At 42.3% G+C, this 26,272-nt stretch overlaps 3 long non-coding RNA genes across 5 annotated transcripts in view; 1 reads left to right on the top strand and 2 right to left on the bottom strand.

The window, feature by feature from the left end:
- Gm29683 (predicted gene, 29683) overlaps window positions 1-26,272 on the top strand; it is a 158,985-nt gene that overhangs the window by 115,239 nt on the left and 17,474 nt on the right. Inside the window, exons 2-3 of the long non-coding RNA NR_131145.1 lie at window positions 13,226-13,340; window positions 21,184-21,335. This is a non-coding gene — a long non-coding RNA (predicted gene, 29683). The remainder of the gene's footprint in view (window positions 1-13,225; window positions 13,341-21,183; window positions 21,336-26,272) is intronic.
- Window positions 9,426-15,316, bottom strand: Gm35325. Of its 2 annotated transcripts, none has more exons than XR_391580.3 (4): window positions 15,273-15,316; window positions 14,870-14,969; window positions 13,875-14,084; window positions 9,426-10,730 (listed from the first exon to the last, which is right to left on the bottom strand). It is a non-coding gene; the product is annotated as a predicted gene, 35325 (long non-coding RNA). The 2 variants fall into 2 exon arrangements; XR_391579.4 differs by lacking the exon at window positions 9,426-10,730 and adding an exon at window positions 13,314-13,682.
- Gm35271 lies at window positions 15,380-19,770 on the bottom strand. 2 transcript variants are annotated; one of them, XR_882203.1, is made up of 4 exons: window positions 19,658-19,770; window positions 17,721-18,296; window positions 17,104-17,201; window positions 15,380-15,419 (listed from the first exon to the last, which is right to left on the bottom strand). It is a non-coding gene; the product is annotated as a predicted gene, 35271 (long non-coding RNA). The 2 variants fall into 2 exon arrangements; XR_391578.2 differs by lacking the exon at window positions 19,658-19,770 and having other exon boundaries at window positions 17,721-18,646.

Genomic DNA, 26,272 nt, shown 5'->3' with positions numbered 1-26,272 from the left:
ATGTATCATCACCCACCATATTTTCACAGATTAATTCTTCATTTTTTACTATGTTCCCTCAACCACAGTGTATATAGCCCGAAGAGGACAACTAACAGGTTTCTTCGCTCTGTAGTCCACAGTGCCTTCTGCTTAAGATGAGTGCTCAGGGAGTGGAGAATGAATGCACCTCAAAGCTTAAGTGTGGCTACTTCCTCTGAGATTGAAACTAGCTCTCAAGGATGCCTTGGATGAGGCTGGGGAATAGCTCAGTCAGGGAAGCTCCTTCCTTTGAAACCATGGAGACTTGAGTTTGATTCCCTGAACTCAGTTTAAAAAAAGGAATGTGTAAAACAGTAGAGCATGGTAGCACATGCTTGGAATCTCTGCTCCTGATGGAGAGCCAGGTTGAGCCTACCAAGACCCTGAGCCTAGCCAAGTCAGTGAGCTCATGGCCAGGGAGAGACTGTCTCAAAACACAAGATAAATGGCACTTGAAGGATGACAGCTAAGGTTGTCCTCTGTTCTTTACATGCACACACACATAAACATGTATACACATGTGTACCTGTACACACACACACACACACACACTTCCCTAAAGAAATGCTTTGCACAATGAAAGGCACTGTGTATACTTCCAAAAGCCATACTACCTAGAAGGATATATTCAGATGTGTACACTCACTGAATTCTTAAGACACAGAACAAAATCTAAGAATGAACTAGCTGTCTACCTTGCATTGAATGATCCCACTGCCAATGTCTTTTGAGATTTGGGCTCCCTTGGTGTGAAAGGCACCCAAGAAGGAGCCATTGCCCTATGTGTTTCTTTTGGTATGTTTGAGTTATGTCAGGTGTACTGGCTGGTTTTGTGTGTCAACTTTACACAAACTGGAGTTATCACAGAGAAAGGAGTCTTTCTTGAGGAAATGACTTCATGAGATCCAGATGTAAGGAATTTTCTCAATTAGTGATCTAGAGGAGAGGGCCTAGCTCATTGTAGATGGTTCTATTCCTGGGCTGGTAGTCTTGGGTTCTATAAGAAAGCAAGCTGAGCAAGCCAGGGGAAGCAAGCCAGTAAGCAGCATTCCTCCATGGCTTCTGCTTCCACTCTTGCCTCCAAATTGCTATTCTGTGTGAGTTTCTGTCCTGACTTCCACTGGTGATGAACAGCAATGTGGAAGTATAAGCTGAATGAATCCTTTCCTCCCCAACTTGCTTCTTGGTCATGATGCTTTGTGCAGGAATAGAAACCCTGACTAAGAAAGAAGATTAGCATGAAGTGGACAGTGAGGGGAAGTGGCAGGTGACCTGGGAAAGCCCCTACCACACACAGGAGGCTGGACTATGTCCAGCTCTTTGGACACACTGGATACCACTGTTTGGCAAGCTCTTAGCGTTGCCTATTGAAAACACCAACTGTGTAAGTGGGCTTATGGTGATGTTTATTCTGAACGTCTCAACACTCTAGCCTAATCTCTGTAGTCTCTAGGCAATTTGTAAGGTTTTCAGGCACTCTGTCCTGATGATAAGAATCAGCCTCAGAGTTCTCTTAACTCAGACACTCTATTGGGCCAGTCTGACTTATGGAGATAGCAAGCATTCCTTCTTTCCTTAATGAAGCCATTCAAGTGACATTTTGTTTTATTTCTATTCCTTTCATGTTATCGTCTGTGTGCTGAAGATCAGTCTTGGGGCCTGGGGAATGCCAAGCATGTGGTGTCTCAGTGAATGGAACTTCCAGACTAACTGATACCTGGTATACTATTCATGACACTGAGCAGTAAGTCTAGCTAGGAAAAAAAAAACATAAATGCGATAGTAATAGCTTAAGGTGCTTGAAGGAAAGTGGAAACACGGGGCAGTGTGGTATCTCAAAGCCATTTGTCAAAGTGAGTGTGGGCTTGAGAGCAAGATACTTGGAGAGAAGCAGAAAGTTAGGGTAGGGTTATATAGGAGTAGCTGACCATGTGCAAATTATGACAAGGATGTTGTTCCTGCAGTGTTTATGGTGGAGTTTCTGACAGAAGAGCCTGGAACCAGATGGAAGACAGGGTTGAGTATTGTCATCACTGACAAAGTCTCAACTGTAGCTCTTAATTTTCATCTAATGTTTTACTTGTGTAGGTATTATGCCTGTATGCATGTCAGTGCATCACATATATGACTGGTGCACTCAGAGGACAGAAGACTGTTCTCCTGGAATGGAGTTACAGGCAGTTGTAAGCTGCTGTGTGGGTGCTGGAAATTGAGCCACCGTCCTCTGGGAAAGCAGCCAGTATTATTAACCACTGAGCCATCTCTCCAGCCTCCCAGGACTGTCATTCTTGCTAGATCCATGGTGAGGAAAATCCTGGTGCTGAGCTGGACCCCTAGTGAGCAGGAGGATGTGGAAGGAGGCAGTCATTCCTCTCTGGCTGAAGTGCAGCCAAGGAGTGGAAGGCTTAGCCATATAGCACTGTTTCTACCATGGGCTGAGGGCGGATGTGTGAACTGATAGTCTCCTTTATGGAATCTGTGGCTCTGGGCAATGGAATTGCTTTAGGTGCCAGAGTCATATTCAGACAAAGCAATGGTGGTGGGTTTCTATTGAGAAAATGTGTTCATCAAGATAGCTGTTTAATCGGATCTACAGCTGCCTATTATAATTTAGAATGTTTGCTAAATATTGATAATTTTAAAATGTAACACAACATACTAATTAAATGATTGTATTTAGATATTGTCTTACTTATAACTACCAATGCTATTAAGAGAATGATAAAAACACTCAGAACTGGTGACTAGGCTTGGTTTGAAAGTCTTCTGTCCTCACGAGAATTTCAGATGGAAATCATGTGGTTCGAAAGGAGCAGAAATCGTATGAATGTTATGAAATATAGAGATATAATTGCTGTCAATGTAAGTAATGTGGCTTTGCTCAGTAAAATAAGATGATTGCTTAGGGTTTTCCAAAACCCCTGAAAATTGCTTCTATACCACATGTGGTATAAATAAAATGCAAGTCAAAGAAATGAGGAAAGATAAACATATAATTAAAAGCAGCTCAGTATGTCCTCTGGCTCGTTCATTTCGATGATGGCATCTGTAGTTTATGGCGTTGTTATAGACCGGCAATATATCGGAGTTGACTACACGCCATAAAACACATTAATGCAGCTTGGCCCCAAATTATTATACACAAACAATAAATCTCCCCTGTTAACAGGATAAATATGATAACCCTTGATAATTTTAGAGAGTGCCAGAAAGGGATCCCTGAGTGCATAGTTTTGTATTTCCAAGGAACAAGGGTTACTTTGGATTGTAGTACCTTCCTGACTTCAGTTCCTTCTCTATCTGTAGCTGGAATTAAAAGACAGATTGTGGCCTTGAAAGTATCTATGCTAATTACTGTTTCTGAAACCAATAAAAGATTTATGCTCAGACATTTATTTGTTTAACATGAGCTTCCTACGTTGAAGGTCGGTTTTAGTTGAAGTAATATAATAAGCCCAAGTCAAGGTTCTTTTGCTTTTACAATTTCTCATGGAGCGATCTTTGGAATCCTATCCTTAACCTTGAATCTTGTCCAGTGTCTTGTAAAAAAAAAAAAAAAAAAAAAAAAGCAAGTGCTTGCTACAGCCCAATGAGGGCTCATCATGGCTTTGAGGTTTTCTCTAGGAGACAGTTATTCAAACCGATGGAAAACCTCTTCCCACATTGCCAGGTGAAATAGTTTGATAGACGGTGTGTGGGTATGCATAGAGAGTGAGCTTCTTACCAACCACAGTCTTAGCTTTGTCTTCTAAGAAATGATCTAAAGAGATGACTACTACGGTTAACATCGGGAGGAAGTGTGAGTTAAGTCTATGGGTGTGTTGTCATAAAAACTTATTTTATACGCTATTGACTTAAATAAAATATACAGAAACCATATCTATTGGTCTATATGCTGAAGCCATATCTATCGGTCTGTGTCACACTGTGTCTATGGTAGGTATATCTAGACTTTATCAAAGGTTTGTCTTCTTAAGCCTATTATATTATTTGGGGGCAGTTAACAATTCTTCATGGATGTAAAAGTTGGTTGCAAGAAGTCTATGTGTGAATATGTGTGGTATTTGTTTCTGGCTTGTAGGCATATGCAGGTATATAATGTTTTTCTTTGAAAGCATTTTAACAAACTTATTGAAGTATAATTTACATGTCTCCATATAATAAGTGAAACCTCTTTTTTCAATCAAAATGTCTAAGGGGTTTATTTATTTTCTTTATATTGATTTAAAAAAATGTCTATCTTACATCCCTACCAGTTTCTCCTCTCTCCTCCCCAGTACTGGTCTCTCCACCTGCCCCCCTCTGTCCACAGTCTCCTATTGATTCTTTCCCTCCCTTCCTCTTTACCTACCCCATGCACGACTCTGTTTCTCTTTAGAAAAGGGAAGGCCTCTCTAGATGCATATCAACCTGCCTTGGCATATCAAGTTGTAGTACGACTAGGCACCTCATGTTCTACTAAGACTAGACACGGCAACCCAGTTAGAGAAAAGGGTCCAAAGGTCAGAGACAACTCCTTCATCCACTGTTAGAATCCCACAAGTAGATCAATGACACAACCTTAATATATGTATGACGGGCCTAGGTTAGTCCCATGCAGCCTTCATGGTTGTCTCTTCAGTCTCTGTGAGCCCCTATGAGCCCAGAGAGGTTGATTCTCTGTTTGTTTGTTTGTTTGTTTTTTGTTTTTTCATCCATAACCTCTCTGGCTTCTACAATCCTTCTCTCTCTTCTGTGGGGTTCCGCAAGCTCAGCCTAATGTGTGGCTGTGGGTCTGTGCGTGTGACAATGGAACATTATTTTAGGAGAAAACCTGATGACTTATGACAAAGCTTGCACTCACATGACCACTGGGGGGACATTTGGATTTAGATCATTTCCATCGCACCAAGAAAATCCCCTCAGGCTCTCACATGATCAGTCTTCTCAGCTTTTACATGGTGAAAGACACTGGTGTACTTTGAAAACATCATTTTTTATTTGTATTGTATGCACTTAAGGTATGTAACATGAACTTTTCATATTGGCATGCATAGTTAAATGAGGTCTACGTTAAGTCAAAGAATTTACCCCTCACCTCATGTAGTAACTCGCTTAAAAAAATGCGTGGGGTTGTGTATAAGAGTAGTAAAACCTATCCTTGGCAAATGTCCAGTATATAGTATAAAATTACTAATTAAAGTTCTTATGTTGCATATTAGTGCTGTAGACCTGTCATTAGTCATAACTGCAGATTTGTGCCCTTTGACCTAGCTTTTTATGGCCCTCCCTTCTGTAAACATGATTCTAAGCTTGTGTGTGTGTGTGTGTGTGTGTGTGTGTGTGTGTGTGTGTATACACATGCACACAGGTCACAAGGCATTAGACTCCTTCCTCTGCTGCTTTCTTTCTAAGGCCTTGAGCTAGGGTCATTTACTATTTCCTGAAGTCTGGCTGGCCAACAAGGAATTTCCCTGTGTCTGATCTTCACTGCTCAAGTAACAGGCAGAGGCAGCCATGCCTGGCTTTTTACCTGTGTGATGGGGACTTCAATTTGGATCCTCATGCTTGCAGAGCAATTCTCCCATTCAGCTCTTAGTCTACTCTTTTTAATTTTAATTTTTTTGAGATAGTCTCACTATGGAGCTCTGGCAGTCCTGGAACTCACTCTGTAGAGCAGCCTGGCTTCAAATTCAGAGATCCACCTGCCTCTGCCTTCTTAGTGCTCTGATGAAAGGTGTGCACCACCGGGCTTCTCTTCTTATTCTATTCATTATTCATATGTATTTGACATAGAAAAAAAACCCAACATCATATCTAAGAGGCGTCATGAAATGCTTTTATTTCTGAATCCTAGTTAATTCACAGCATGAACTTTCTCAGTTTTATCTCTGTGGCTTCTTTTTCCTCTTTTTAAAAATTATTATTCTTTAATCTTGTTTTACAGTCCAGTCGTTATCCCCTCCCCAGTCCTTCCTCCAACTGTTCCTCATCCCATTTCTCCTTCCCTTTCTCCAAGAGGATGTTCCCCACCACCACCCCACAAGCCCACCAGACCTCCCCACTCCCTGGGACCTTGAGTCTCTTGAGGGTTGGGGTCATCTTCTCTCACTGAGGCAGAATTTCCTCTATAAAGACAAGATAGCATCTGTTCCATGTCTATGTCAGATTCTTATATAGTCACCTGGAAAGAGATACAGTCGTTTCCATGCCTTTGCCTTGGGACTAGCGCTTCAGTGCACGAGGAACATTCTGTAGTACAGTCCTTTTCCTTGGCATACACATGCACAATCGTCTGCCTGGTCATACAGAAGGTAGTTTAACCCTTACATATGTCTGAGGTCTCTCCATACTGTTTTCCTCAATGGCTGCACTACTATATGTTTCTAGCCATACTCTTTCTCATGCCTTCCCCAGCTCCTGTGAGCTCTCGTCCTTTTGATAGTCACTATCCTACAGGCACAGCTCTCAGCTCATTGTGGGTTCTCTTTGCATTTCCTCTGCTGGATAGAATAGTTTTGCTCACTAGAATGTTGTCCTTTTTATAATTTCCTACAGATGGAATGAGAGAGAGAGTTATTGCTGGCTCACAGAATTAGTGTGCACACAAGTTACAAGGAAATGCCACCCCACTCTTCATTAACTATACTGTTTCATGTTATACCAGCAGCACCCAGTATTTCCAAGCCTTTCTCCTTCTTGTTAACATGTGGTATTGTCAGGATTTTAAATTATTCCCATCTAATTGCACAGTATTATGATTTTGACATACATATCCCTATGATGTGTGATGTTTGACATCTGTTTTTGTGTTTGTTATACACAGGTCTTTAGTTGCATTTTGAATGTAGTTTAAATTGTATTGTAAAGTTCCTATGTCTATTTGGTAAAAGTTCTATGTTCAAATATAGTTTGTGAATGCTTTACCCTAATAAAATATTAGCCCAACTATTTTTAATATTTGATTATTTATTTATTTATTTATCCTTTTGAAGAACATTTAAACATTTTCCTTGATGTCTAATTTGCTATTTAAAAAAATAGTTTCTGCCTCTATCCTATTTTTTATTTAGTTCTAACTGGATTTATTTTAATTATTTTTATCAACATTGTCAAGGATTTATTTTTCACTGGCTGTCTAGTTCTTACTGTAGCATTTGTTGAGATTATATTTTTAAATCCTTTCATCATCATCATCATCACATGTATGTCTGTTCATGTTGCTCAGATATGTGTGGTTCAGTACACATGCAGTTCTATACATGTGTGTGTCAGTATATGTGTGGTTCAGTACACATGCAGTTCTATACATGTGTGTGTCAGTATATGTGTGGTTCAGTACACATGCAGTTCTATACATGTGTGTGTCAGTATATGTGTGGTTCAGTAATGTGTAGTTTAGTATATGTGGAGTTCAGAATATGAGCATGTCAGTGTGCATGTGATCCAATACACATATGTGTGTATATATATATATATATATATATATATATATGTATATATATGTATCCGTATACATATACATATATATGTTTAAGTAATGTGTGATCCAGTACATATTAAATTAGGATATGTGTGGCTCAGTAGTATATTTTTCAGTATATGTGTGGTTCAGCACATGTATAGTTCAGCATACCTGTAGTTAAGTACATGTGTGTAGTATCTGTGTGGTTTTGTAATATGTGGCTATATGTGTAGTTCAGGATATGTATGTTTCTGCCATGCTAGTCTTATGATACAGCTATTAACTTATTCATCATATTTGGATTTCCTTCTGACTACAAGGGCTTGTCCTGGATTCAAAGCAAAGTGAGACAGATCACCTCCTTTGATGTGCTGTCAGTTCCCTGGAATGTCAATTCTTCTATCATGGTGTTGGCAGCGTTGAGATGTGGATTAGTTAGATGTAACAAAAGACTAGGGGATGGTCCTTAGTCCCCAATGCTCAGGTCCTAAGTGTATGCTCACAGTGTGGCATCTGGTTTGGATCATGTGACTTCCCTCATGAGCCTACCAACTCACAGTCCCTTCGTTATCAGAGCACTTCATGTTCAGCTGACTGCTGTCTTCTTTGCCTGCCTACCATGAGAGTTACTGACTTCCTCCACAACCTCCATGGACCTCTTCTCAGCCCCCACCTTTATTTCCTAGGCAGTCTTTTCAATGGAGCAGGAAGAAGTCTTTAATGTGACTGCTCAGCAAGCAGGCGTCAGAGCAGATAAGATCTAGGTTCACATTCCTGTTCTGCTCTCAACAGCTGCATCTCTTAGTGGAATTCCTCATGCTGTCTGAGCCTCAGATTCTTCATCTAAAAATGGAGATGTTACCAGCCTCACAGGGTTGTTGCAAGGATTGATTGAAATGATAAATAGAGAACACTTAAGCTGGCAACTGCCATGGGATTAGCATTTCATAATTCTTCATTCTGTACTAGAGATTAAACCCAGACCCTTACACACGCTAGGCAAGCACTCTAGTACTGAGTCACTGAGCTATGTTCCCAGTTCTGTTTTACAAAGTATATTTTATTGATTCTCTCGGAATTTTGCACTTTGCTTTGATCATATTCACAGTCCACTCCTCCCAGATCCACCCCCACCTCCCTAGCCACTCTCATCTTCGTTTCCTCACTTTTTGACAAATAGCTCACCACATTCAAATTGTGCTGCCCGTGTAGTCCTGGGTGTGAGGCTCTGCATTGGGACCTGGTTGATCTACCAGAGGCCACAACCTTCAAGAACCCTGACTGGCTCTACCTATCAACTGTCAATAACTTCTCAGCTAGCAGTGGGGACTCATGCTAGACTGTTGACTGGTTTGATCTTGTGTGGGACACCATAGCTGCTGGAGTTCATGAGTGCAGTGGTCTAGTCATGCCGAGAAGATACTGTTTCCTTCTGGTCTTCTCTGACCCCTGACTTTTACAGTCTTTCTTCTCTGTCATTCACAATAATCTCTAAATTTTAGGAGTGTGAGTGTTTGTGTGTGTGTGTGTGTGTGTGCATGTGTGTGTGTATGCATGTGTGTGTATATGTGTGTATGTGTGTGTATGCATGTGTGCGTGTGTGATATAGATGTCCCATTTGTGGCTGAATGTCCCGAGCTATCGTTCTGGCCAGCAAGAACACACTTGGACAACCGGATTCTTCTGCGGCAAGCTTTATTGCTTCTTAAGGAGGGAAGACCCAGACCCCGGAAAATGGTGCTGCTTATATAGCCCTCAGCGTGGCCTTTCAGCACCTGATGTGGCATGTCAGCTCCTGATTTGTTGCTCACCCATCACCTCATTACTACACCCCGAGATGGGCAGTGACTAGGCGTGAGTTCACTCTCGCACTTGCGCACAAGGCTTGTTTACTAGTTAGGCACAGCGGAAGCCAGCGCCATCTTATAATGGTGATTGCTCACGGCACGGTTCTCCACAGCTGAACACTCCATTGACACGGTTTTTTTTTAAAGCAAAAAATTATTTTATTTATGTGTATGTGTGTTTGCAAGTATGATTTTATATTCAGCACATGCATGCGGGAGCCAGTGGAGGCCAGAAGAAGGTATCATGTCCCTCTAGAATTGAAGTTTCAGGTAGTTGTGAGCTTCCAGATCGGTGTTGTGAATTGAACCTGAGTCCTCTGCAGGATTAGTCAGTGCTCTCCTCCTGCTTCCCTTCCCTAGTCTGCTGCTCATACTTATGTCTGGCTCTTTGGCTTACTATGAGTCTTTGTGTAACCACTGTTCACTGAAAAAAACTAAACCAAACCAAACTGAAAACCTTTTTTGATGAGAATGAATATAAGCAGCAGTCCCTGGGCATAGAGATGTAGATTCAGAGAGCTGTGTGATGCTGTGATGCCAGCTTAACAAAATAGAAGCAGTAGGTTCAGCCTTGACCCATGAGTGCCACACTCAAGGTCCTTGCAAGATTGACACTACCTTGCCCGCTTCCCTTGTTTGGAGCAGGCCTTGATCCAATCAGAACACCGTCAGCTATGGTTATCCCTATCACATTTTTTGTGTGTGTGTTATTATGGAACCATGGGTACACTTTGCCAGGCAGTCACTCTTATAATTCACAGAGTTGGTGCTAGATAAGGTTGTTGGTGACTTTCTTCCTAACCCCCTCTTCATATTTATCTCAACATAGTTTCTTACTTAGTTGCCAGATTGGCGTGGAACTCATTCCCTAGCTATGGCCAACACTGAACTTCTGACCCTTTTGTCTGATCTTCCTCAGTATTAAGGACTACAGGTCTGTACCATTTATGCCTGGCTAAATGGTTGTTACTCATTTTAAACTTAAAATAATCTCAGTAGCATAAAGAGATGGTAGCTAGCAATATAGAACATGTATGAGCCTACCACATAAGAGGCTGCAGTGTGCATCCTACACCAACAAGGCATCTCCATATGCCTGGGGAAGGTCTGAATGCACATACATGCAATACAATAAATTAATAATAAAGTGTAGCAAACATTTAGAATGAAGCCCGTTGGAAATGCACGTAAGTCAGGAGCATCAGGGTGAAAGTCCTTTGGCATGACCCCTCAGCTTTCCCACTGTGCTGTTTCAGTCCTAGACCATCTCAGCTTGCTCCCTGAAGGTCTGCTGCAGGTAGAGGAGTAGAGAAACAAAGGGCAGGGTATGCCAAGCTCTGACAGAGTTTCATCAAGACCACGTCATTTCATAGGCTCCTGAATTCCGTTAATGACACTTGGAGTGGCTAGGTAATATGCTTCAAGAAAAGAAGGATGGAAATGGTCAAGAAGAATCATAATACATGGGGACAACACATCAGATAAAGCATAAATTCAGATATGAGAATCCTGCTGGATTTTATTAAGCCAAACTTTAAATAGATTTGCAAAAATCTAACACAGTTCTCCTCTCATATTTCTTCCTTTGGAAAAGATTATTTTTTATAAGCATGTGTCATTTATGTTAACATATAATTGCTTATATTTTGTTATCTAAACATAAATGAATAAACATACTTTAAACACTTTTCAATTTGTTACTTTTATTTCTAATTGTATGTGTATGTGTGTGTGTTTGTGTGTGTGTGTGTGTGTGTGTGTGTGTGTGTGTGTGTATGTGTGTGTATGTGTATGCACACATGAGTACATGGATACAATTGTCTGCAGAGGCCAGGGCATTCTGTTGCCTGCATCTGGAGTTACAGGTGGTTGGGAGACTCCCAACACTGGTGTGAAAATTGAACTTCAGTCCTCTGAAAGATCAGCAAGAGCTCTCAACCTCTGAGCCATCTCAGAGTTTCTAACACTATTAACACTAGCAGACAGAACCACATAAAGAGAGGCTCAGAGTGTTGATTTTTTTTTTCTTTTTGGACTGTAAAAGAATCATGACCCTAGAGAACTTGAACATTTCTCATCTACTAACGGGATATTTGTTATTTATCAGTAGGTCTCAGTGATGGGAGACTGGAATCCTTTGGTCAACAAGCCCACTTTTGTGTGTTAGCTGTTATGCAGATATAGACTGTGGGACTGGCCTTAAGGACAGCTTGGGATACTAGACATAAAGATTGCATATGAGAAGGAGAGCACTGACCAGTAATTCTCAACTGTGAACAAGACAGCAGATCCTGTCGTCTGCCGTGGTGGGTGTCAGTGAGGTCCATGAGAGTGTGGGTGACCTGTTTTTCTGCTCCTGTACTGTGGTGGTTGGTGGTAAAGAAGGAATATAGACTCATCCCGTCTCCTTACTGGGTACTTATCACTGTATCAAAATCTCTGGACTCGTATTTCCAAAATACTAACAAAAGCGGGGCGAGTTTCTTTCCTAAGGCTTTGTTCGACATAGTGCCGATGCTTTCCTGAGCTGGTCAAAAGCTCTAGCTTCCTATGCACCTGCTGAGAAGGAAGACTAATATTGATAGCCAACCAAAAGTAACTAGAATCACCTAGTTAATCCCCCAGCCATGTCTCCTAGAGACTTCTAGATTAGGTTAATTGAGTGCGAAGACCTAGGTGTGAAATTTACCTTTCCAGGGCTGGTATTCAACTGTACATGTGTTGTCCCATTATAGTTTCAGTTTGAAGGAAAAGCTTGGCCATTTTCCAGCTAAGGGTTTTCTTATAGTGTCCGGTCCTCTGACGACATGCCCATGAGTCTGCAACAGGCAGCTGGTATCCTTTTCCAGCTAGTCCATCTTTTTAACAAATCTCTTGTTAGTAGATCAGAAATGTTCAAGTTTTACAGTAAAAAAAAAATTCAACACTCTTAGCCTCTGTTTATGTGGTTCTGTCTGCTAGTGTTAATAGTGTTAGAAACTGAAATCGGGGCTAGAGAGATGGCTCAGAGGTTGAGAGCTCTTGCTGATCTTTCGGAGGACTGAAGTTCAATTTTCACACACGTGTTGGGAGTCTCCCAACCACCTGTAACTCCAGATGCAGGCGATAGAATGCCCTGGCCTCTGCAGACAATTGTCCCTAATCCATCTTTCCAGTCCCAGTCCATCTTTCCTGAGGAGCCACAGCGACTATGAGAATTGTAGGTAACTCATTCATAAGCTTGCTTCCATAATATAGGAGGGATATGCATCTGTCTGATTTTTCTCTAGAATAATACTTACAGGCATTATTTATTATAATATATAACATATATATATATATGCATTCACATTATATTAAAGTTATTATTATGTTGTTGGTATCATGAGTCAGTTTTTGTATCATTGCCCAGGGTGGCCTTGAACTCCTAGGATCAAGAAATGCTCTTGCCTCAGCCTTTTGAGCAGCTGGAACTGCAGGTCTAGATGACACTACAGTAGGCAGTTTTCTCTTTGTAGTACCCCCGTGGGAGATATTGTTGGTTGGCAAGCAGTCACCGTGTCAGCCTCTGAAATATCAGATCCTTACTTTCCTAGGATTTCCCCCCCTATCCCTACTTGCCCCCTGCTCCCCAGGCTGCTTCTGGAGACCGAACGGAAAGGTTTGCGATTTTGTTGGGCCTGGTGGTTCAGGCATGTAATTCTAGATGCTTTAGGTCATGAGCCAGGATGACCACACTTTTAAGGGCAGTCTGAGCAAGTTAATGAAATCCTTGTCTCAAACAAAGCAAAAAACACAATGAAAAAATGGCAAGGGGGGGTTGTGGGGGGAGGAATATAGCTCAGAGATAGAGCAATTGCCCACGATGCTTGGGGCCCTAAGTTCAATTCCAAGTACTGATAAAAAAGATTTTCTGTCTTTTCTTCTTTGACAGAGGCAGAGAGTAGGAGATGGCAGCAGGAGAGATGGTGTGTTGGATAACTCTTGGGGAAGAATTTTCTTGTATCAGTCAGTGTCCCAGCAGGAAACAGATGGCCCCCTCTAACACGGTAATTAAGGGAGAATTTAATAAAGCGACTATTTACAAAGGTCTGAGTGGGGTTATGGGAGGCCTACAAAGGCTGAAGACTCACTGTGGGGCTACAACTGGTGGGGAGTCTTTATCACGCTGGGACTGAGAGGGTGAGCAGGATTAGGGTCCAGAGCCAGGAGAAACCAGGCAGAGCTGTTGGAGACACTCCAGTAGCAAGACTGATGGATGCTACTTAGCATGGAGGTAGCCATGGGAAAGCAGAGGGCCAAGGGAATCGGCCTTGATTCAGGAAGATGAATCCTCAGAGCACGGAGAAGGAGGGGAGGAGGCAGACTTTGAAGAAGCTGAAGGAAATTTTCTGAAATTAATGGAGGAAGGGAAGGAGAGTTAGAGAAAGGAGGAAAAAGGAGGGAAGAGGTCAGACGGGGAGAGGGAAGAGGAAGCGAGTGAGAAAGAGAGAGGAAGAATCCGGAGAGAGGCAGAAGAGGTACAGCAGAAAGGGGGGGGGAGGGAGGGAGGGAGGGGGAGAATTTGCTCTCTGTTTCTTTACCCATTCACATTTAGAGCTGAGTGGAGCTGAGGTGACTTTCTCGGGCTCCTCGGGTGAAGAGAGTGTCTTTCTGGTCCACTTGGGTCTGATGGGCCTTGCTTCCATTTCCTGTGACCTGCCGCTATTCACAGAAGCCAGAACTCCCATTACTTAAACTCTTCCAGTCAGGAGTCCGCTTGTGGCCCAAAACATCTTAATGGGTGCAGCTTACTGAAAGGAAATGAAGAGTTTCAAGTTTCCTGAGTGCATATTGCATGCTAGAGCCTCTTCACACAGGCTCTATTTAGTTCTTCTCTGGTGACAATCGGCGTTGCCAGTTCCATTTCCCACACCAGGAAGCCGAGCTTGAGAGTGCCGTGGGACAGCATGGTGCCTGCTATGTCAGCTAGTCCACCACAGCTTTCTCAGCGCTCACACCCCGGGGTGTCTTCCTTTCTTTCGCAGAGGAAGTCACTCGAACATGAACACGGACAGGTTTAAGTTTTGATCTTAGAGGAGTCTATTTGGATCCCCACCACTCCCTCTCAGAACGTTCTGGAATCTTCACTATCCTCATGAGGTATAGATACCAGATGTTACACTATTTGCTTACTTAATTTTTCATAACATAGAGCTGCTTGTGTGTATGTGTTGTATATGTGTATGAGTGTGTGCATGTTTGCGTGTGTGTGTGTGTGTGTTTGGGTCTGGGTATGTGTAGGTTTATATGTGTGTGTATGAGTCCATGTGTATGAGTGTGTGTGTGTATGACTGTATATGTGTATGTGTGTTGTATATGTGTGAGAATAAGGTTGTGTCAGAGAACAACTTGCAAGAATTGGTTCTCTTCTCTCAAAACATAGGTTCCAGGGATCAAACTCAGGACCTTAGTTCTGGCATCAGGTGCCATTACCCACTGAGGAGTCTTAATGGTCCTTGAGTATTCATGTTATTTCAAGGTGATCTTGAGTAAGGCTATCATTTAAACTCCTCATGTCCATCAGGTTCCAACTCACCTCAACGAGCCCATTGTGCCTTTGACAGTTATTTGTTGAACAGTGAGGATGCCCTGGCAGTGTTCTGAGCAGCCAGAGATGAGAGGCAGCTTGCATACTGCTGGAAGGTTAAAGGCAAACACAACGTAAGACAATTTATTCTATTTGTGTATGTACATGTTCATGTGTGTGAGTACACACGTGTACAGAAGTGCATATCATGAAACAACTTGCCATGTTATTCCCCAGAAATCATTCACCTTCTTTCCTTTTTACCCATTAATTAATTAATTAATTAATTAACTCACTTTACATCCCAATCACAGCCTTCTCCCAGTCCCCCCTTCCCAAGCCTCTCCCTCAGCCACCTCTCCTTCTCCTGTGAGAAGGGGGAGCCCTCCTTGTCACCCCCGTAACAACCCACCCTGGCACATCAAGTCACTGAAGGACTAGGCACGACCTCTTCCACTGAGGCCAGAAGAAGCAGCCAAGTTAGGGGAACAGGATCCACAAGCAGGCAACAGAATCAGGGATAGCCCTTGCTCCAGTTGTTGGGGGACACACATGACATCTGAAACAGATGCAGAGATTCACATCCAAATGTTAGATAGAACTTGGGGAGTTTTGTGGAAGAGTTGGGGGAAGGATTAAGGGACCAAGAAGGCATAGGGGCTCCACAAGAAGATTAACATTGTCAACTAACCTGTACTCTTGTGGTCTCCTAGAGATGGAACCACCAACCACAGAGCATACATGAACTAGGACTCCCCTCCAACATATGTAGCAAATATGTAGTTTGGTCATCCACCTTAGTTTCAACTTGAAGCTTCTCATTGGCTTGGACCTCTCTAAGTAGGTTAGATTGGCTGGGCTGCTAGCCAGAGGGATCTTGCTGCCTCTGTCTTCTCAGTACTTGGATTACAGGTTTCTGAGACTACCCTCATATTTTGTTTATGTGAGGTTTGGCGATTCTCCCCAGGTTCTTTGTGTGTTTGACAATTCCTTGGCTGACAAAGCTATCTCCCCAGCATCAGTAAGGACACTTCTCAGTGGCAAGAAGTCTAAAACCCTGTGACACAGTGATGGCTCTTGGTGGGATGTGGACCACCTCAGATATTCAGGAAAGTTCTCTGAGGAGCTGCCATTGGATGCAAAGCCTGAACACATAGGAGAAGGCCTGGGGTAAAAAAAGGCTGAAGAAGGTTCCAAAAATAAGCCCAGCATAACCAAGGGCCAGAACAGCCCTCTGAGGCTGGGGCACAGTGTGTTGGGAATTGGGGAGCAGAGGACTGAGAAGTCAGGGACCAAGTACTCTAGGGTCATGAAGATCACAAAAGGGGTTAGAATATAGGAATAAGTGGAAGAAGGCACTGGGCTACAAAGCAGCAGTGATAGGATTCTTATTTTATAATGCCATTCTTGCCGCTGGGTGAGGAACAGACTGGGCCATCAATAGAGTGGAATTCAGGAAGTCACTTGAAGTCTGTGCTGTGACCAGGTGGTGATCATGAGCCAGGGTGTTTGCCAGGGGGATGGACAGTAGTAGGCAGCTTTGGGGTATGTTCTAGCAGTTAATTATGGGGAGTAAAAAGAGGAAAGCAAAATCATGGCTGGCTCAGTAAGATTCTAGGTTGAATGCCTGACTACCACTGTGACTATGAGTCTCCCTTAACCACAGTGTTCCTTGACAAGGGGTATGACTCAGATGCCTGGGCTAGATCTCTGCTATGTGTCTTCCTCATGCGAGCAGGAGTGTGAAAACTTTTCTTTTCCCTCTCATTTTTTTCTCCTCTCCTCTCTGTCCCTCCCCTCCTCTCCTTCTCCTCTCCTCTCTGTCCCTCCCCTCCTCTCCTTCTCCTCTCCTCTTCTCCCCTCCCATCCGATCCCCTCCTCTCCCCTCCCGTCCCCTCCCCTTTCCTCCCATCTCCTTCCTTCCCCTCCCCTACCACCCTCCCCTCCTCACCTCTCCTCCCTTCCCTTCCCTTCCCCTCCCTTCCCTCTTTCTGTCTTTCCTTTCCTTTTTGCATTTTGTTGTCTAGACAAGGTCTTGATAGTATAGTCTAAGGAAGGCCTCAACTTGTTGTCCTCCTGTACCAGCCTGCTGGGTTTCCTTCCTCCCAGTGTCATGCTCAGATATAATTTTTTACTATGTTGAGATTGTGAACATTTTCTAGGACAACACTCTTCACAGCTGAGACACACAGGGACTTTTGAAGGCACACATTGGAGAAGTGAAACAAACCAGTGCAGAGTACCAGAGATGCCTTTGCCCTCTGAGTGTTCTATGTGGGGTTCCTCCTCCTCCTCCTCTTCTTCTTTTCTCAAACTTAAGTTTCCAAAGTTAACACTTTTCCTAAACAAATAACATCAGAAAGGGTTTTAAGTACAAGTAGAAACATTTTGACTCACAGAGCAGCAGGGTCAGAGACTTAGGAGATCTCACCCAATGCCTTATTTCACTAACTGACCAAGTGAAGTCAAGTAGCCCACCATGTTCTAGAATAGGTGAGAAAGCACTGATTTCACTTGTGTATAAAGTACAGCAATTCTACACATTCTTCTCACTGTGTCTTGACCCCACCCAGAATATTTATGGGCAGGGCTTCACTTCCTTCCTAGCCTCCAAGCAATTATGACACCACTCTCTAAGGGACAGAGAGCATTAGGGTTGAGAAATGTATTGGTAATTTTAAGGTCACTTAATCACATAATTAGAAAGTTAGTAATAATTGAAATTTTTGAGTGTTTAACATGTCCCTTTGAAAACAACTCTTTCATTCAATGCTAGGGATCAGACCAAGTCCATATCCATAATAGGCCAGTGCTCTACTGCTGAACCATATCACAGACTCTGTTTGCTACTTAATCTTACCTTAATTTATGGGAACCTTCTCTGGCAACCACATGGAAAATGTTAGAATTGACCTCTTGCTCACATCTGCCTTCTACCGTGTTCTTTTTGTTGAGGTCAAAACATATTTTCTTTTCTCTTGTTGGCCTTGGCTAAGTGTCTCTTGCTGTTTTCTCCTGAGATGTGGAGAGCATGCCATGATTTTCCTCAGGAACCAGGGCTGCAGTGGGATCTGGGTGTTCCTTGTCTTCATTGCCCCTGAGTTTGACTTCTTCCACGAGAAGGTTGTGTTCTGAAGCATTGCTCCCCAAAGGAAAAAATGAGAGCAGATGTCTTCATGGATCGAAGAGCAACAGTGGCCCTGAGTCTGAGAGTGCCTTAATCGACACCATAGAGTGAAATCAATTCCTCTCTTGTGAGGGAGCAGGGGATGTGGCCCAGTTCCAGAAATGTCTCTAGAGCAATCATGGAGACTTGAGTTCAGCTCTTCAGTACCCATGCAAAAGCCTGCTGAAATGGTGTGTGTCTATAAACCCAGTGCTGGCAAGGTGGTGGTGATAGTGACATGGCCTGTTCTTCCTTGGCCAGTGAATCTAACTGAAAATATAAACGTTGACTTCAGGGGGGCACTCTGTCTCCGAACAGAAAGAAATGTGTCATTGAGAAGATATTTGATGTTAATGTCTGGCCATCATATGCACAAGCACACATATGCATCTACACACACATAATTACATGAACACATAAACACAAAACACACACACAATGTTGTGGCCACAGAAATTTAAAGAAACTGTTATTGGGTACCATTAAAACAACCACTGATCAATACATGAAATAATGAAATTTCTAATTGTTGCTTGAACAATACTTTGTTTTGGAGCTGGAAAGACAGCTCCCTGGGTGTACCAGCTAGTTTTGTGTCAACTTGACACAGGCTGGAGTTATCACAGAGAAAGGAGCTTCAGGTGAGGAAATGCCTCCATGAGATCCAGTTGTAAGGCATTTTCTCAATTAGTGATCAAGCAGGGAGGGCCCCTTGTGGGTGGTACCATCTCTGGGCTGGTAGTCGGGTTCTACAAGAAAGCAAGCTAAGCAACCAAGGGAAGCAAGCCAGTAAGAGACATCCCTCCATGGCCTCTGCATCAGCTCCTGCTTCCTGACCTGCTTGAGTTCTAGTCCTGACTTCCTTGGTGATTAACAGCAATGAGGAAGTGTAAGCTGAATAAACCTTTTCCTCCCCAACTTGCTTCTTGGTCATGATGTTTGTGCAGGAATAGAAACCCTGACTAAGGCACTGGCTAAGGGTGTTTGCTGAAAAAGCATGGAGACCTGAGTTCAGTTCCCAGTACCTATGTGATAAGTGGGCATGGTCCCACTGGTCTCTGTAATCCCAGTGATTTGACAGGGGCAGGATGATCAATCTAGAGTAGGTTGTCTACTATCCTACCTGAAAACAGGACTCCACCCCCCACCCCTAGGTTCATTGGAAAACAGTGCTCAAAGGAATATGTATGGTCTCAGGTGACAAAGGAGGACAGTTGTCATTTTTCTATAGCCTCCTCACCACATCCATGCACACATTACATATACCATACACACATTTCACACACACACACACATACACACACACACACACACACACACACACACACACACATAAAGCCAACAAAACACTATTCTTTCTCACAGGACGTGGAGACTGGCACAGAGTGAAGGGAATGTTAAATTACAGGCCGAGGCAAAAGGTTACCTACATATTTTATGCACCATCTCTGCACTCAATTATGCTGGGGGGCCAGGAATGGAAGACAATCTTTCTGTTTTGTGGAAATATTGAATTTTGCCTGTAAAAATTAGTGCAGTACCTATTTATGATGTAAAATATCACTAGGAGAGGTGAATATTATTCTCTTTAGTTCACACAATAAATTAAGACAGATGGGTCATTCACTTACTTTTACTTCATAGGAAGATAATATATTGATTTTCTTCTCTTTCTTCACTCTAAAATTTAAAGAAAAACTTCAAATAAAATCTAATTACATCACTCTCTTTCTGAACTCTTCTGGAAATTACAGAGCTATCCATATTAAGTACACTTTACACCAATTTGAAAATCTATTTTTCCCAGACGTACACCCAATACCACTCTGATTTTTGTGTAATTGAGCTCTAAAAGGTGGCACGATGTGGAGTTTCTCATTAGCTGATGCTGAGTTAGTTGAGATTTTAAATGTGAAATGAAAATTGGACCAATTCTTAAAGGCAAGGATATCCACATAGAAAAATGGAAAGAAAGGCTAAAGGCAGGCTGTCCTGCCCAACTAGACCAACTCCTAGGGTGTAGACCTTCAGATAAACTGGGTGCTTTTGAGGAATTTTCAACCTTCCTCCCACATAATGACCCACCCAAGCCTCCAGGTAAGTTTATTTTGTAACAACAATAACAACAACAACAACGACTACTACAACAACAACAGCAACAACAGCAAACTGGGCTAATACTGACCGTACAGCAAGGACCCAATTGAGTGTGCTCTGAAGCTCAAGGCCCCGGCTGTGTGTACACAGATAACCACAGAGGTTAGGTAAAGAGTAAGGGACTAGAATCTTCCAAGGAAGGGGAAATACAGTTATGGATGAATGTGTGTGGTGGGGACTGGAATGGGAGGATCAAATAGGGAGGGAGAGGGGAGAGATAGAGAGGGAGATAACAGAGGAATAGCTAAAACTCAGAGCCATTTGAGGGGGTTGTACCTAAAAGAGTAGAGTGATATATATATGATCTAAGTGACCCAAGTGGACATTTTGTTACCAAATGAGACATCTAATACTAGATTAAAGTTATATCTAATGGAGGTCTTGACCAAATAGATCCTATAAGAATTCCAAACAACCCAGGCAATTGCCAAAGTTATTGGTTGCTCTCCACAAAGTGATGGTTAAGGACCTATTGCTGATGAAAACACCTATACAATTCATTGAACTTGGTGAACTTGAGCTGGTGCCTATCTAGAGCCCTTAATCCTATAGACTGGTGTTCATGGTACTGGAATATATTCTGCACACTACCCAATGAGAAAGTTAAACACCAACACTGCTACAAATCCTTCAATCTACAATGGTGACCTGCTTGCAAGATGTGCTGGTGAAGTGGTGGCACAAAGCTTGTGGCAGTAACCAATCAATATCTGATTTGAGTTATGGCATACTTCATGAGATGGAATCCATATCCATATGGACCTAGGGGAAACCCAAAATCTATTGTTCTACTAAAGGAAGCGAGTAATAAAATGACTTCTAATGACATTCTGCTATACTCATAGATCAGTGCCTTGCTCATCCATCATCAGAGAAAGCTTCCTCCTGCAGCAGATGGGGAAAAAATACAGGGACCAATAGCTAGATATTTTACAGTTAGTGAGAGATATTAGAACACTCAGTTCTAAAAAGGACATCTTCATCTAATCTTTCCTTTCAGGGCGCAGTGAACTTCACAGAAGAGGAAGCAAAAAGAGTATAAGAGCCAGAGAAGATGGAAGACACCAAGGAAACAAGGCCTTCTAGACACAACCAAGTTGGCACACATATGACCTCACATAGTCTGCAGCAGCAAGCACTGGGTCTGCACAGGTGTGCACTAGATGGGATCCTAGAACTGAAAAAAAGAAGTAGACACATGCCCTTCCCCCCATCCCTAAGCCACAAGTTGTCTCCAACTGATGGCCACTTGCAAATGAAAAGTTAGATTTCTTGAAGGCCATCAAGAAACAAACAGCTCTTAGGGGTAGGCCCAATGGCTAGCAGTAGATAGCCAACCTAAAATGTATCTTTGGTTCTTTGTCACATAATGTTAAATTGGAACACCCCTATATGTCCTTTGTCTAGATATTATACCTTCCCATTTTGTGTTTTTATGGATTTTCTCTGGGTGTGAACATACATGCATATATATATATATATATATATATATATATATATATATATATATATAAATAATTGTGCTTTTTCTTTGGCTTGTTTTCATGTTTGTGTGTTTTTTTCCTATTCCTGTTTGTTTTGTTTTGTTTTCTTGTATTGCATTGTATTTTATTGTGTTATTATTCCTTGGATGCCTGCTTGCTTGTTTTCTAAGGAGAGACAGTCTGACTTCTGCTGTGAGGAAGGCTGGACCAGGGGCCTTTTGATGTAGGACTAGATTTGCAAGTGAAGTGAAGGAGGGCCTGGCCAGCAGATGCACTTTTGGAGGCTGAAGGGGACAAGACAAAGCTTATGCCAAAGGATGCCTGGAAAGGCACAGAGCATGATCTTTTCTGAGTGTTGAGTACTGCAAAGGTAAGCGAAAGCTAGCACAGAGCTTCGGAGGCTTCAAAGGACAAATGCATTGCTTTCTGGACAAAACCACTTTCATTTGAGGATTTAATTTATCCCTCTTCCACATGCATATGGCTCCAAGAGAGACCCACATCTGGCTTCAGGAAATACCATGTGACCCAGGTGGCCAATCAAAGTATTAAATCTCACTTGGCAGCAATTGGCTCAGGAATGTGCCCTTGATCCATCGCATTAATCAGAAACAATGAGACACCTTTCCTTGAGGTTTGGAAGAATCAGACTGCCTATTCTCTCTGCCCCACAACATGCTTTGCGGTAATGAGAGCCTGGTGCTCTTACTGTGTAGCAGTTGGGGCTGTGGATCCAAGCAAGCATTTGTAGAGTAGGGGCAGTAGTTAGACCAACTGTGTGAGCTGTGGAATTCCAAACTAGATGTACAACTGAAGTCTGTTGTTCTAACATGATCTTATAAATCGTTTTTGTGCTAATTTTGATGGGTGGATTTTCTTTTACTTGTGAGGGCATCTTTTGGGCCTGCCAGAAATTCAAGTAGAAGCAATTCTTTTTTTTTTTTTTTTCCATTTTTTATTAGGTATTTAGCTCATTTACATTTCCAATGCTATACCAAAAGACCCCCTTACCCACCCACCCCCACTCCCCTACCCACCCACTCCCCCCCTTTGGCCCTGGCGTTCCCCTGTACCGGGGCACACAAAGTCTGCGTGTCCAATGGGCCTCTTTTTCCAGTGATGGCCGACTAGGCCATCTTTTGATACATATGCAGCTAGAGTCAAGAGCTCAGGGGTACTGGTTAGTTCATAATGTTGTTCCACCTATAGGGTTGAAGATCCCTTTAGCTCCTTGGGTACTTTCTCTAGCTCCTCCATTGGGAGCCCTGTGATCCATCCATTAGCTGACTGTGAGCATCCACTTCTGTGTTTGCTAGGCCCCGGCATAGTCGCACAAGAGACAGCTACATCTGGGTCCTTTCAGTAAAATCTTGCTAGTGTATGCAATGGTGTCAGCATTTGGAAGCTGATTATGGGGTGGATCCCTGGATATGGCAGTCTCTACATGGTCCATCCTTTCATCTCAGCTCCATACTTTGTTTCTGTAACTCCTTCCATGGGTGTTTTGTTCCCACTTCTAAGGAGGGGCATAGTGTCCACACTTCAGTCTTCATTTTTCTTGAGTTTCATGTGTTTAGGAAATTGTATCTTATATCGTGGGTATCCTAGGTTTTGGGCTAGTATCCACTTATCATTGAGTACATATTGTGTGAGTTCCTTTGTGATTGTGTTACCTCACTCAGGATGATGCTCTCCAGGTCCATCCATTTGGCTAGGAATTTCATAAATTCATTCTTTTTAATAGCTGAGTAGTACTCCATTGTGTAGATGTACCACATTTTCTGTATCCATTCCTCTGTTGAGGGGCATCTGGGTTCTTTCCAGTTTCTGGCTATTATAAATAAGGCTGCTATGAACATAGTGGAGCATGTGTCCTTCTTACCAGTTGGGGCTTCTTCTGGATATATGCCCAGGAGAGGTATTGCTGGATCCTCCGGTAGTACTATGTCCAATTTTCTGAGGAACCGCCAGACTGATTTCCAGAGTGGTTGTACAAGCCTGCAATCCCACCAACAATGGAGGAGTGTTCCTCTTTCTCCACATCCTCGCCAGCATCTGCTGTCACCTGAATTTTTGATCTTAGCCATTCTCACTGGTGTGAGGTGGAATCTCAGGGTTGTTTTGATTTGCATTTCCCTGATGATTAAGGATGTTGAACATTTTTTCAGGTGCTTCTCTGCCATTCGGTATTCCTCAGGTGAGAATTCTTTGTTCAGTTCTGAGCCCCATTTTTTAAGGGGGTTATTTGATTTTCTGAGGTCCACCTTCTTGAGTTCTTTATATATGTTGGATATTAGTCCCCTATCTGATTTAGGATAGGTAAAGATCCTTTCCCAGTCTGTTGGTGGTCTTTTTGTCTTATAGACAGTGTCTTTTGCCTTGCAGAAACTTTGGAGTTTCATTAGGTCCCATTTGTCAATTCTCGATCTTACAGCACAAGCCATTGCTGTTCTGTTCAGGAATTTTTCCCCTGTGCCCATATCTTCAAGGCTTTTCCCCACTTTCTCCTCTATAAGTTTCAGTGTCTCTGGTTTTATGTGAAGTTCCTTGATCCACTTAGATTTGACCTTAGTACAAGGAGATAAGTATGGATCGATTCGCATTCTTCTACATGATAACAACCAGTTGTGCCAGCACCAATTGTTGAAAATGCTGTCTTTCTTCCACTGGATGGTTTTGGCTCCCTTGTCGAAGATCAAGTGACCATAGGTGTGTGGGTTCATTTCTGGGTCTTCAATTCTATTCCATTGGTCCACTTGTCTGTCTCTATACCAGTACCATGCAGTTTTTATCACAATTGCTCTGTAGTAAAGCTTTAGGTCAGGCATGGTGATTCCACCAGAGGTTCTTTTATCCTTGAGAAGAGTTTTTGCTATCCTCGGGTTTTTGTTATTCCAGATGAATTTGCAAATTGCTCCTTCTAGTTCGTTGAAGAATTGAGTTGGAATTTTAATGGGGATTGCATTGAATCTGTAGATTGCTTTTGGCAAGATAGCCATTTTTACAATGTTGGTCCTGCCAATCCATGAGCATGGGAGATCTTTCCATCTTCTGAGATCTTCTTTAATTTCTTTCTTCAGGGACTTGAAGTTTTTATCATACAGATCTTTCACTTCCTTCGTTAGAGTCACGCCGAGATATTTTATATTATTTGTGGCTATTGAGAAGGGTGTTGTTTCCCTAATTTCTTTCTCAGCCTGTTTATTCTTTGTGTAGAGAAAGGCCATTGACTTGTTTGAGTTAATTTTATATCCAGCTACTTCACCGAAGCTGTTTATCAGGTTTAGGAGTTCTCTGTTGGAATTTTTAGGGTCACTTATATATACTATCATATCATCTGCAAAAAGTGATATTTTGACTTCCTCTTTTCCAATTTGTATCCCCTTGATCTCCTTTTGTTGTCGAATTGCTCTGGCTAATACTTCAAGTACTATGTTGAAAAGGTAGGGAGAAAGTGGGCAGCCTTGTCTAGTCCCTGATTTTAGTGGGATTGCTTCCAGCTTCTCTCCATTTACTTTGATGTTGGCTACTGGTTTGCTGTAGATTGCTTTTATCATGTTTAGGTATTGGCCTTGAATTCCTGATCTTTCCAGAACTTTTATCATGAATGGGTGTTGGATCTTGTCAAATGCTTTTTCTGCATCTAACGAGATGATCATGTGGTTTTTGTCTTTGAGTTTGTTTATATAATGGATTACATTGATGGATTTTCGTATATTAAACCATCCCTGCATCCCTGGAATAAAACCTACTTGGTCAGGATGGATGATTGCTTTAATGTGTTCTTGGATTCGGTTAGCGAGAATTTTATTAAGAATTTTTGCATCGATGTTCATAAGAGAAATTGGTCTGAAGTTCTCTATCTTTGTTGGATCTTTCTGTGGTTTAGGTATCAGAGTAATAGTGGCTTCATAAAATGAGTTGGGTAGAATACCTTCTACTTCTATCTTGTGAAAAAGTTTGTGCAGAACTGGAGTTAGATCTTCTTTGAAGGTCTGATAGAACTCTGCACTAAACCCGTCTGGTCCTGGGCTTTTTTTGGCTGGGAGACTATTAATAACTGCTTCTATTTCTTTAGGGGATATGGGACTGTTTAGAAGGTCAACTTGATCCTGATTCAACTTTGGTACCTGGTATCTGTCCAGAAATTTGTCCATTTCGTCCAGGTTTTCCAGTTTTGTTGAGTATAGCCTTTTGTAGAAGGATCTGATAGTGTTTTGGATTTCTTCAGGATCTGTTGTTATGTCTCCCTTTTCATTTCTGATTTTGTTAATTAGGATTTTGTCCCTGTGCCCTTTAGTGAGTCTAGCTAAGGGTTTATCTATCTTGTTGATTTTCTCAAAGAACCAACTCCTCGTTTGGTTAATTCTTTGAATAGTTCTTCTTGTTTCCACTTGGTTGATTTCACCCCTGAGTTTGATTATTTCCTGCCGTCTACTCCTCTTGGGTGAATTTGCTTCCTTTTTTTCTAGAGCTTTTAGATGTGTTGTCAAGCTGCTAGTATGTGCTCTCTCCCGTTTTTTCTTGAAGGCACTCATAGCTATGAGTTTCCCTCTTAGAAATGCTTTCATTGTGTCCCAAAGGTTTGGGTACGTTGTGGCTTCA

This window comes from Mus musculus, chromosome 7, assembly GCF_000001635.26.
Source record: "Mus musculus strain C57BL/6J chromosome 7, GRCm38.p6 C57BL/6J".
Classification (NCBI taxonomy): Eukaryota; Metazoa; Chordata; class Mammalia; order Rodentia; family Muridae; genus Mus; species Mus musculus.
Note: the sequence above shows the minus strand (reverse complement) of the source record. Positions and strands in the feature narration are given on the sequence as shown.